We start from the raw sequence: 10346 nt of genomic DNA, 5'->3' as shown, positions 1-10346 counted from the left end.
CCAGGATTTTAGAATGTATATTTAAATAGTGCGTCATTAGTGACAGTATCGAGACTAAAACGCGTTTCAATTTATGAATATTTCCTTATGTTGTTAACGATTTTTAAAGTAATATGTGCTTGTTAAGTAAGAAGGTACAAATAGTAATATCTATATATACCTATATGTACTTGTATGATTATAATTATACTTATACATATATATATGTCGGGTTATCATTAGGATTTAAGGCCCGTAATGATTCTTCGTTTGAATTAGCCATTGTTTTACGAAACAGAGAATATATTTACGCGAATAAACAAGATTTTACAAAATATTATGAATAATGAGTTTAATAAATGATAAGATTAACAAACGATAAGTTTAACTAATAATTAGATTAAAGAATAATAAGTTTAACGAACAATAAGAGGAACGAATAATATGTCTTACGAATAATGAATTTAACGAATAATGAGATTAACGATTGATAGGTTTTACGAATAATGAATTTAATTAACGCTATTAACAATGTTCCGGGGTTCAAACGAATCTACGGTCAACGGGATAACTCTTTACTATGCGTAGAATAATTTTTAAACATAAAAATACGATTGCAGAGACACTCGGTAAATTGCTCGATGTATCACTTTCCAAGGCGATCACACGAATGAATATCTAATGAAAATCTTTTTCGCTATACGACTGCATTTGTTTGTTATATGCTCGCTGGAGACATCGAGAAGGTTCCAATCGTTGTCGCTAGGCAATTTCTGTCAAAAGTTTGTTGTATACTCTTTGGAAACATCGAGAAAGATCCAAACGCCGTTACTAGGCAGTTTCTGTCTGGAGATTGATTTCTAATACAACGTGTGTCCCATTATATCGACATCTCTAAAGTACAATTCTATGTGATTTCTAGGGAGAACGATACAACCGATCCACACCTTCGTCAGGCAAAACGTTTATCCCGTGACCGTGGCTACGTTCGGCGACCAGTTGTCACCTCGAACCCACTTTCGTTTTCACAAATATCAAACAATTACAAATGACAATTACTTAATTACAGTTATGATAAAATCTAGGCTAAAGCATTAGAAGGCTTCCTCAAAATTGCAAAGGGAAGGCTCCGGTTTTCCTTTCATCTCCGACATATATATATATACATACATACACATAGTACATGTGTACTCATAATATAGTATGTTATATGTAGACTGCGAAAGTTTATGCAAATTCATATTCGTATGTTCGTTTTTGTAAACACAATTAAAGAAATAGAAACTGAGAAAGGATTTGTTTTATATCTAGCGAATACTACAACGAGCTGTATACTTTTGATATTTTATATATCTTTAGGTATTATGTGCATTCTGTTCATATTTGCATGTTTACATTTTCAATAAATGCATAAACGTAAACAGTCAATCAAATCAAAATAACCGAGAGAGAAAGCAAGAACAGTTAATCTAACATGATTACATTGGCTATTGATTATTATCCAAGATTCAAGTGTTATAAATGTATATTCTGTATACTATTCCACTTAAGATTCCACATGTGTAAATGTATATGTCGGAGATGGAAAGACAGCGGGATTTCCCGTCCGGAATGTTGGGAAAAACCCCAATACACTAGTCCAGACTTTTACTATAGCCGCCCTTAAGTAATAAAAATAAGAAATAGTCTTAATGTGTCAATCTGACTTTATGACGATGGGTTTGGGCTCGAAGTGACATGGCAGGTCACTGGACGTAGCCACGGTCACGGGAGGGACATGTACCTGACAGAGGTATGAAATGATTATATGGCTCTCCTTAAAAACAAAGATTAACCCGAGAAGCGGGGACAGGAGTATATAAGGGCAGCCTCTTTTGGATTAAGAAAGTTAGAGTTAGAGTGTTAGAGTCGTTGGACGAATTGCCGATCGAGTGACCCGAATCGAATAGTACGTTGATACTTGTCCTCCCGTGGATCGTGGATTCGTTATCGAACCTGAATTCGTTGTCACCATCATCTCGACCATCCTATTACCATTACTCATAGCCTCTTGTAGTGTCCACATTCGTACTGATAAATATTGGCTACATTCGCGGCGGTAAAGTAAGTAAAGGTTCATCGAACGCCCCAAAATGCCAACCTCGCTCCGACATATAAATATCCGGAATCGTTGAACAATTATAACGTAGTATTTCACGATTTTAGTATTTTAGCAAATTTTCACGCGGCTATGTTCAATTTCGATGAAATAGTAAAACTATATTTTCAAAACCATCTGAAGAAAATGCAAAGTCAATTTTTCTGCTAGTACGAAAATATCCTTTTTACGTTATAGAACAGTGTTGATATAAAATATTCATTTTACTTGTAAGAAGCAAAACACGTTACCTGATATCGGTTTACTGCGTTGCGATAATATACCGGAGTAAGTAAGCATTCCTTTTCCTTGCTTACTTGTCTCCTCCTGTGCCTACTATTGTATCATTCGTATTCAAACACGACTGCGAATGAAATGATTATCTTCGTAGCAATATCGAACGTACCTATAGTATATATTATGCACGAGCATACATAAACTCGTGTTTGGGAAGCAACTGATAATGAGTATGTCCTTATTACGATGGCCTCCTTACTCATAGAGGGACCGAAGAATTTATATGACTTTCATTACGAATACCGAACAAAATTTACAAACTTTCTTTCTATCTAGGCTACTTACAATTCTAGTGAAAGCAAGCCTGCTAAAACTTTCGGAAGAAAGTTTTCATTAAAATATCGAATATTAGTCGAGAGTAAAATATATTAGACCATATGTTTTCATTTATCTCTAAATAATACGATTTTAATAATAATTTTTAGATAATAAATAGTGATTTAATACATGATTCAGTGTATCATAATACCATGTTAACTTGGTTTGCACGTTTAAGATCATTAATTTTAAACAAAATAAAGTGGCACGCAAATGCATCTAAAAAATTATCTGATGAAGTTAGAAAACAATGTAAAGATCATCGCTGACAAGCATATCTATACGTGACATACATAAATGCATAAATACATAATATGTACTATGATTCCTTTCATCGTTCACGAGTAATTTCAAGAACTAGTAAGGTTGGTGACGCCCTTAGAACTTCAGTAAACACGGTAACATTTTGCAAGCTACTTTGAATATTGCTCTACTATATATTAGTCTATTATTGAAATAGAGAGAACTAGAAAAATTTGAAAGAGTCAACCATTAAAAGTTATGAATTTTATATTGTAGAATCACATCACATTAGAATTATGCTATAATTATAAGTTAAACGTATGATTCTCATTGAAAAACGGACAGTGAATAAATGCTTGCTGTTACGAGTTACGAAATACGTAGGTAAATAACGGTTCTCGGAAGAACGCGAAAGAGATATTTAGAAGAAAAGAATGCCAATTCATGACAGGCATGGTCATGCGTGTGATCTAGAAACTTGTTCGACTACGTTAGTGCACACCATTTGATTAATTATCATTGAGATATAGAAATGTATAGGAAAGCTTTTAAAGTGAAAGTGCATGCCTGACTTGTTAGTATATTTGGTACGTCCATGTTAGTGGAGAGATTCAATGAATAACTCTGAATTTAAGGACGCCCTAGATCACTGTTTATCGTCAAGTATCTCCTGGTCAATGGCCAAGTAGCTACATATGTATGCATATAAAAATCGCACTATTAACGGATAAGATTATCTTTACCACATTTGTTTGAAATTTGCTTGAAGTGTCTAATTAAAGAAGGTTGCAAGCTGAGTTTTATAGGATGAAGATTAGCTATATTCAAAATATTCCCTCATACGTACTGTATGTATATGTATAGTATTGAAACGAACTATTGTCAAAATACAGTGTGTATCGGCGATGATCGTGATCCGAGCTGAAAGAGGGTGATACCCTATGCAAATGCAACTGGCACCAAAAGAACTCGAGCTAAAATTTCTCATACAATTGTTTACTCGATTCGCACCATCTTTTTGTATGTCAGCTCTTCTCAAAAAGTATCTCGATTTATTTGTACACGTATGTAATTATTATACGTGCATGCAAGTATTTCATTATAATTTTATTTTCATAATATATATCAGCAAATATTATATAATGTAGCTAAAAGAATACGTAGTTATCTTCTCGATTTATTTTGTTCCCATTCGTTGAATGATTTCATACTTTATAATTGATTATATTCATTCTTACGAAGGAAAGATTAAAACGAGAGAATCGTATTCATATTCAACAAATTGAATATTCAAATACATCTACGGAAACTTTTGTTCTTTTTTCCATAGATATTTTAATATTTGAGGATTCTATAACAATTATCTGATCAACAATGAAATATGTATATTTGCTTTTTAATGCGCTGGCAAAAGTAAACGTTCTCAGTTAGTAGACGTATCAATCGTATTCGTTGTTATTCGAATTCAACTGGTATTACGTACGTCACTAGAGCAAATGAAGCAATTGACCTTTTCATTCGAAATAGTCACCAATGACGATTAACTCTTTGATATTGTTCGAAGGAATCGTGTGAAATTCTTCTGTGATCGTTTATGGAGTTTATACGAAGTGTATTCTTTGTTTTTTCTAAATTAATACAGGAATAAAGCACTCATGAGCATCCAAGGCAAATTTAATTCAGATGATTTAGATAAATTGATTGTATTTGCATAATATTACTTAAATTATAAATATATCGCAAAACATACCTCCAGTACTCGTGAAATACGAATTTCATACACATATTACATACGCTACATCATACATTACACGCTACATTATTTTATAATTTATGAAATTAATTTGTTTAATCAGATTAAATTATTAAATATAGAACGGAAAAGTTATATGATTTCACAAATAGAAACTATTTTTGTTAACATTGAAAGAATTTAATTCATTCGGATATTCTTCATTAATGTCGTATTAATGTAGGTATTTGAAGGTATTTTTAGACAACTGTTTGATAAATTATCGCAGTCGTGCTGATGGCCTTTTGTATCAAAGACTTCGTACTGAAGCGAAATTGAAAAACTAAAACCATGAACACTCTATTAAATCAACTGCTCTATTTAATAATTTGATACCTGAAAGGATTACATAAAGGGGTTTTTAATTTTTCGCTCCAAGCTGAACAACGTATGTCTGTACAGAAACCGCGCACAATGAATTCTGCCTAGATATATTTATCCTAAAATTAATCAAGGCTAAAACGCACACGTATCCCACTATAATTTCCAATCAATAATTACAGAGGTCTCGGGATTTTTTTTACTAGATTTGCGACTTTTACGATTTTTACGATCCATCTAAATATTTCATTACAAGTTATAAATTTCCTTAATTTTCTTAAACTTAATTCTAAGCATATACCGTTGTTCAATAATTAATCGTTAAATACATAAAATAATTCTAATATGTCTTCGCGCGCGTACAAACAAACACACACACACACACAGTTTTAATATAAGATTATGTTAAAGTATTGTTTTATTTTAATTGTTAATTTAATTACTTACGTTATTTATTTTATAACGTCTGTAATTTGTATTTAATATAGATAGAGGTTCGTTTACTTGAACCTGCCGTGATCTTATAGTTTTTACTATGTACCTACGATTTCGCGTTCATATAATAGATTTTACATTCGGATAAATGAATTCAATGACCAGAAGGTTATTTAATCCAGCGCCAACTAAAATTTTGCTATGATTGAAATCGTCTCGAGGGGGTGGTATATCATAAATCATAAAGGACGTGAGAAGCATTCCGATTTTTCTCGAAGTTGATATTTCAGAACATGAGATACAAAGTCTCGTTTAAATGTCACGACTACCCTATCCCAAATCAGTGCTACTGCTATACTGAATCGATAACGTCGCGTGCGATACGAAAATGGTATAGGGGGCCAAGTGACCATCAAAATGTGGAACATGAAAAAGCATTCGATATCATGTTTATTCTATATCTCGGTGTAGGCACCATAGGTAATAATGAGAATAAACTGTAATGTAAACAACGGTCGGTATTGTAGAGAAACGCATTAGCGTATGCACACATGCCATATTTATACGTCAATCTTAACCACTTCTAACCATCTAGGCATTATAATAGTCATCAAAGTGCCTTTTACTAGAACTTGTTATTACATTATCTTCGTTATACAGCATATATTTTGCCACTGAATACTGTTATTGAAAGACAGGCCTCAATTCAGTTAAACTCATAGGACCTGAATCAATCTTAATGGCACATATTTTGTGACATACAGCTTTGCCATGACATAAAGCTGTGACATAACTACCCTACCTAAACTGTTATCACTTTCTATCCATCTTATTTCATCAACGTATTATATTAATCAATCTTTTAGTAATACCGGAACGCTATGCTGTCACATTGTCACATCATATACATTATTGTAATCGAACGAATGAAGTTGAATGGAGAAATTTGTACAAAGATAATCCGCGGTAAATTTATTTAAAATTCTTAATTAATGTACGTAGATATAGCCTATACGTGTTGTAAATTTACCGTGCAAAAGATAAAATGTCCGAAACAATTTCTACCTCTTTATACACGTTAAAACGTAATTATCGTTATTCGATCAAAGTGAGCAGGAGATAACTCTCTGTTAATATCTGATTTACAGCTGTATGTGATTATCTTATCTATATCATACTTCCAACGATCGATTCAAGTAGTGCCAGTTAACATTGTGCCCGAAGGTCTGAGATAATAGGATTTACAGTAGGTAAGCACACCAAGGATTAAATCAAATCCTAGAGTAGTCTCTAGAGATTGGTGTAGTATCGAGATTTAACTGTACGGTGTACAATATTAGGCGATGCCAGTGAAAGGCACAAACAGAGTTTAATTCTGGTATTTAGGTCTTTCGTTTTGTTTCTCCAAACAGCTTTTTGTAATTAACAATTATCAGAAACAGTAGCCAATAATTAAGCGTAAGATAAAAAAAAGGATTATCTACTTAATGACATCTTAAAAATTAGCATAACGTAGATGTACTGGTATATAAATGATCCCTCAAACAAAAGAATGCTAGATGCGCAGAAAAGAATGAGATTTCGCGGACGTGAGAGGTTGCCTTGTAAGACATGCATAGCCTAATATAACTGACAAAGAATATTTCAAGGGTATAATTGAAAATTGTCAGGAATCATAATTGCGTCGTAATTGCAGCATTTTTGTTAAGGAACAATTTTAAACTGATTTCTCCCTGCGTTATCAGGAAGTTCGATGAAATAGTGTTAAGTGGTTTTAATTACTTACAAAACTTGGATATCTCCGGGAAGTTTACACGTCGTTCAATGACGAAATGGATGCGCCCGAGAATACAATCGTTGTTCCATCTCTTATCGTTTTCTTTTCGGTGAAAGGGTCTACTAGCAGCACGGATAGTAGCCTTTCGCTATATCAACGGCCCTATCATTAAGGCAACCAATTATTCGCTCATTTAATCAACTAAAATGGTTTTTGCAATTAACCAACTTCCTGCATATAATTCAATCTACATTATTTCTACATCTCTGAATAAAATGTTCACTGCCAGAAACCGATTAAACATTCTGCTTATACATCTCGATCGGTTTATAATAGGATTAACGTATAAGCAAAAATGAGAATTCTACAATCGTGGTTTGTATTTGAATTTCTACACGATTAGTAATGCAGTAAGTACGGTGGTAATTAATTTTACATCGAGAACGAAACGGCTAGCGAAGAATAATTTTAACTGCTCTTGTTGATAGAGTCACGATGGTGGATGCAAAGACTCGTTGTATTTACATTGCTTTAGGTACAATATGTACAGTCATTTGTAAAATTCAGGAAAGTTAATATATCAACTCGGGTAACCGTAACATCACAGATACTAATCTCCTAGGACGGTAAGAGAATTTCTATATCCGACTGAAATAAAAAGAGTTTGTCGCAATTATTTGTCGAAATTATTAGAACAACGTTAATGAATAAAGATAGGTGGAGGAAGCCCTCCTACCACGTGGATCGTGGATGACATTGCTCATGGGAAAACTCCCGCTTTCTCCGTGCTTTTTAAGAACGAACATTAAAGCCTAAGGAATGTTTGTTTTAAGGACCATCCATAAACCAAAGACTCTTAACGGGATTTGCGAGTCTTGATTGTTAGAAATAAGATTCATGGTGGATCCTTAGGTTTGTATCGAGAGTCTAAGTAAGAGTATGAGGTGGATAGGTCGTGATAGGTGCGGAAGAGCCTAGTGTGCTGGTGTGTGGAGGAGGCCGAGATAGGTTCTGGTGCTGGTGTAGATGTCGCTGCTGGCGTACTGCTGCATTTTCTTTTCATTTAAGAATCGTGGAAGAAAAATCGGACTACGGTCGCCGGGACTTGAACCCGGGTCCCGAACGTTCGTAACCTAAGGCGCTAACCACTGCGCTGCCGTCGTCCGACGGTAGTTAATGTCGAGCGGTGGTATTTGCTGTCGAGTGCCGTCACAAGTATGTGGGCATCATCGGGTTGCCATCTTGCCTGCGGCGTGGGGCCTGGTTTAAGAAAAGAATCGCCGGACGTAACACTCAATATGGCAAAATTTTAAGAGAAGCGTCAGGCTCTGTTTACAACAAAACGGAGGACATATCGAACATGTGTCGTAACTCGTTGTATTTTTTGTGGACACTCGCGGTAGGGACAATCACGATGCGTGGTGCAAGCCTTTTATGAACATTATTGAACATACGCTTTTTTATTTATGAATTATGGAGGCAACGGTTCAGAGGAAACATTAATTCTCTCCACTCGTAAATTTCATAGTGCAGTTTCCGATGTGCTTTTGTGGATTTCCATGAGTAACGAGTGGGTTTAATATTCAATCAAACATTTCTTTGCACAACGTCGGGCGGGATCGTTTACGTTTCTGAATCTTCTTCTTGTACGAGGTGTATAAGAAACTCCAACTAGCGCGGGAGCTCATTTTCCCTCGATCTGCCGTATCGTGTAGGTCATAATAGAACATATTAATAATTTAACTAATAATTTGTAACAATTAAACTAATAATTTACAACATTTAAGCCATTAATTTGCAACGCTTGATCTATTAATTCCTCACAGTTCAACTATTAATTAATAACAATATATTATTAATCTGAAATAATTACTCCATTAATTTTTAACAATTATACCAATAATTTATAACAATATCCTCCCATTAATTTAAAATAATTATGCTCTTAATTTATAATAGTCATACCATTAATCGGAAGCAATTCTACTATTCATTTAAATTAATACCACCAACTCATAGCGATTAAATTAATGATTTATTTTGAATTATTTAGTATTAACGAAATCTTTCGAGTCTTGAAATGATATTTTGTTTCCATTTAATTTTATTTTTTAATTTTAAACATAGTACTTAATTGTTCACTTAACTGTTTCACATAAAATCAGCGCCAATGCAAAGTGTAACTGTAGAGTGTCTATGGATGAAATGTAATTCTTCGTGCTCGCTCAAAGCCAAGGAATCAAACCGCGTTCATGGAATTGAAGAAGCAAATGCAATTTAATCGATGGCAACGAGACCTCATCACCCATTCATGAGAGCTACAATTGGTAAGTCGCATGGTTTGGTTTCTTCGATGGTAAGTTCAATGTTCAAATATGATTATATGGGTCCACATACTATACCTATTCGAATTAATAAATTTCAATACACGCTACTTCTTTGCTATCAAATAATTTTACATCTGCTTTCGATGCTTAAAAGCTCTTTACGTAAATAGAATCCGAGCGTAGTTACCTCCCCGTGATGGGGCCAGGTAATTGGTATCGTTTTCCAAATAATGATACATGAAGTACTATCCTGAAAGTGTAACGGTAATTTTAATATTAGGATTAGATTGCTATTGATAAATAACATATCTTAATAATTCCGGGATATATCAAGCTAAAAACTACTTTAATAGTTTAGTCTAGTCTAGATTATTCAAAACTGTTGGATGAACTAGATTGGACTAATAACCCCCTACGGGGGCACCGTGGGACGTTGCGGAACGTCGTAGGATGCCGTGGGATGTAGTGGAACGTCGTGGGACGTCGTGACACAAGGGCTACTGCCTGTTATCTCATCTAGCAGAAAAAGCCTAGTTAGGTACTGTAAATCCCCACCTTCGCTAATTTATTTATGTGGTTGTGCGAGGTAAGCCGCGCTAGACTGCCACGACAACACTACATCAGCTCAGATTTCACTGCCATTACCATGTTCTGAAGAAGTCCAAATGTAACAAGGCTGTTTTGAGTTATTATTTTAAGTATTTGATGAAACGCCGATTC

Source organism: Bombus vancouverensis, chromosome 1 (genome assembly GCF_051014615.1).
Source record: "Bombus vancouverensis nearcticus chromosome 1, iyBomVanc1_principal, whole genome shotgun sequence".
Taxonomy (NCBI): domain Eukaryota; kingdom Metazoa; phylum Arthropoda; class Insecta; order Hymenoptera; family Apidae; genus Bombus; species Bombus vancouverensis.
This window is presented reverse-complemented; position numbering follows the sequence as displayed.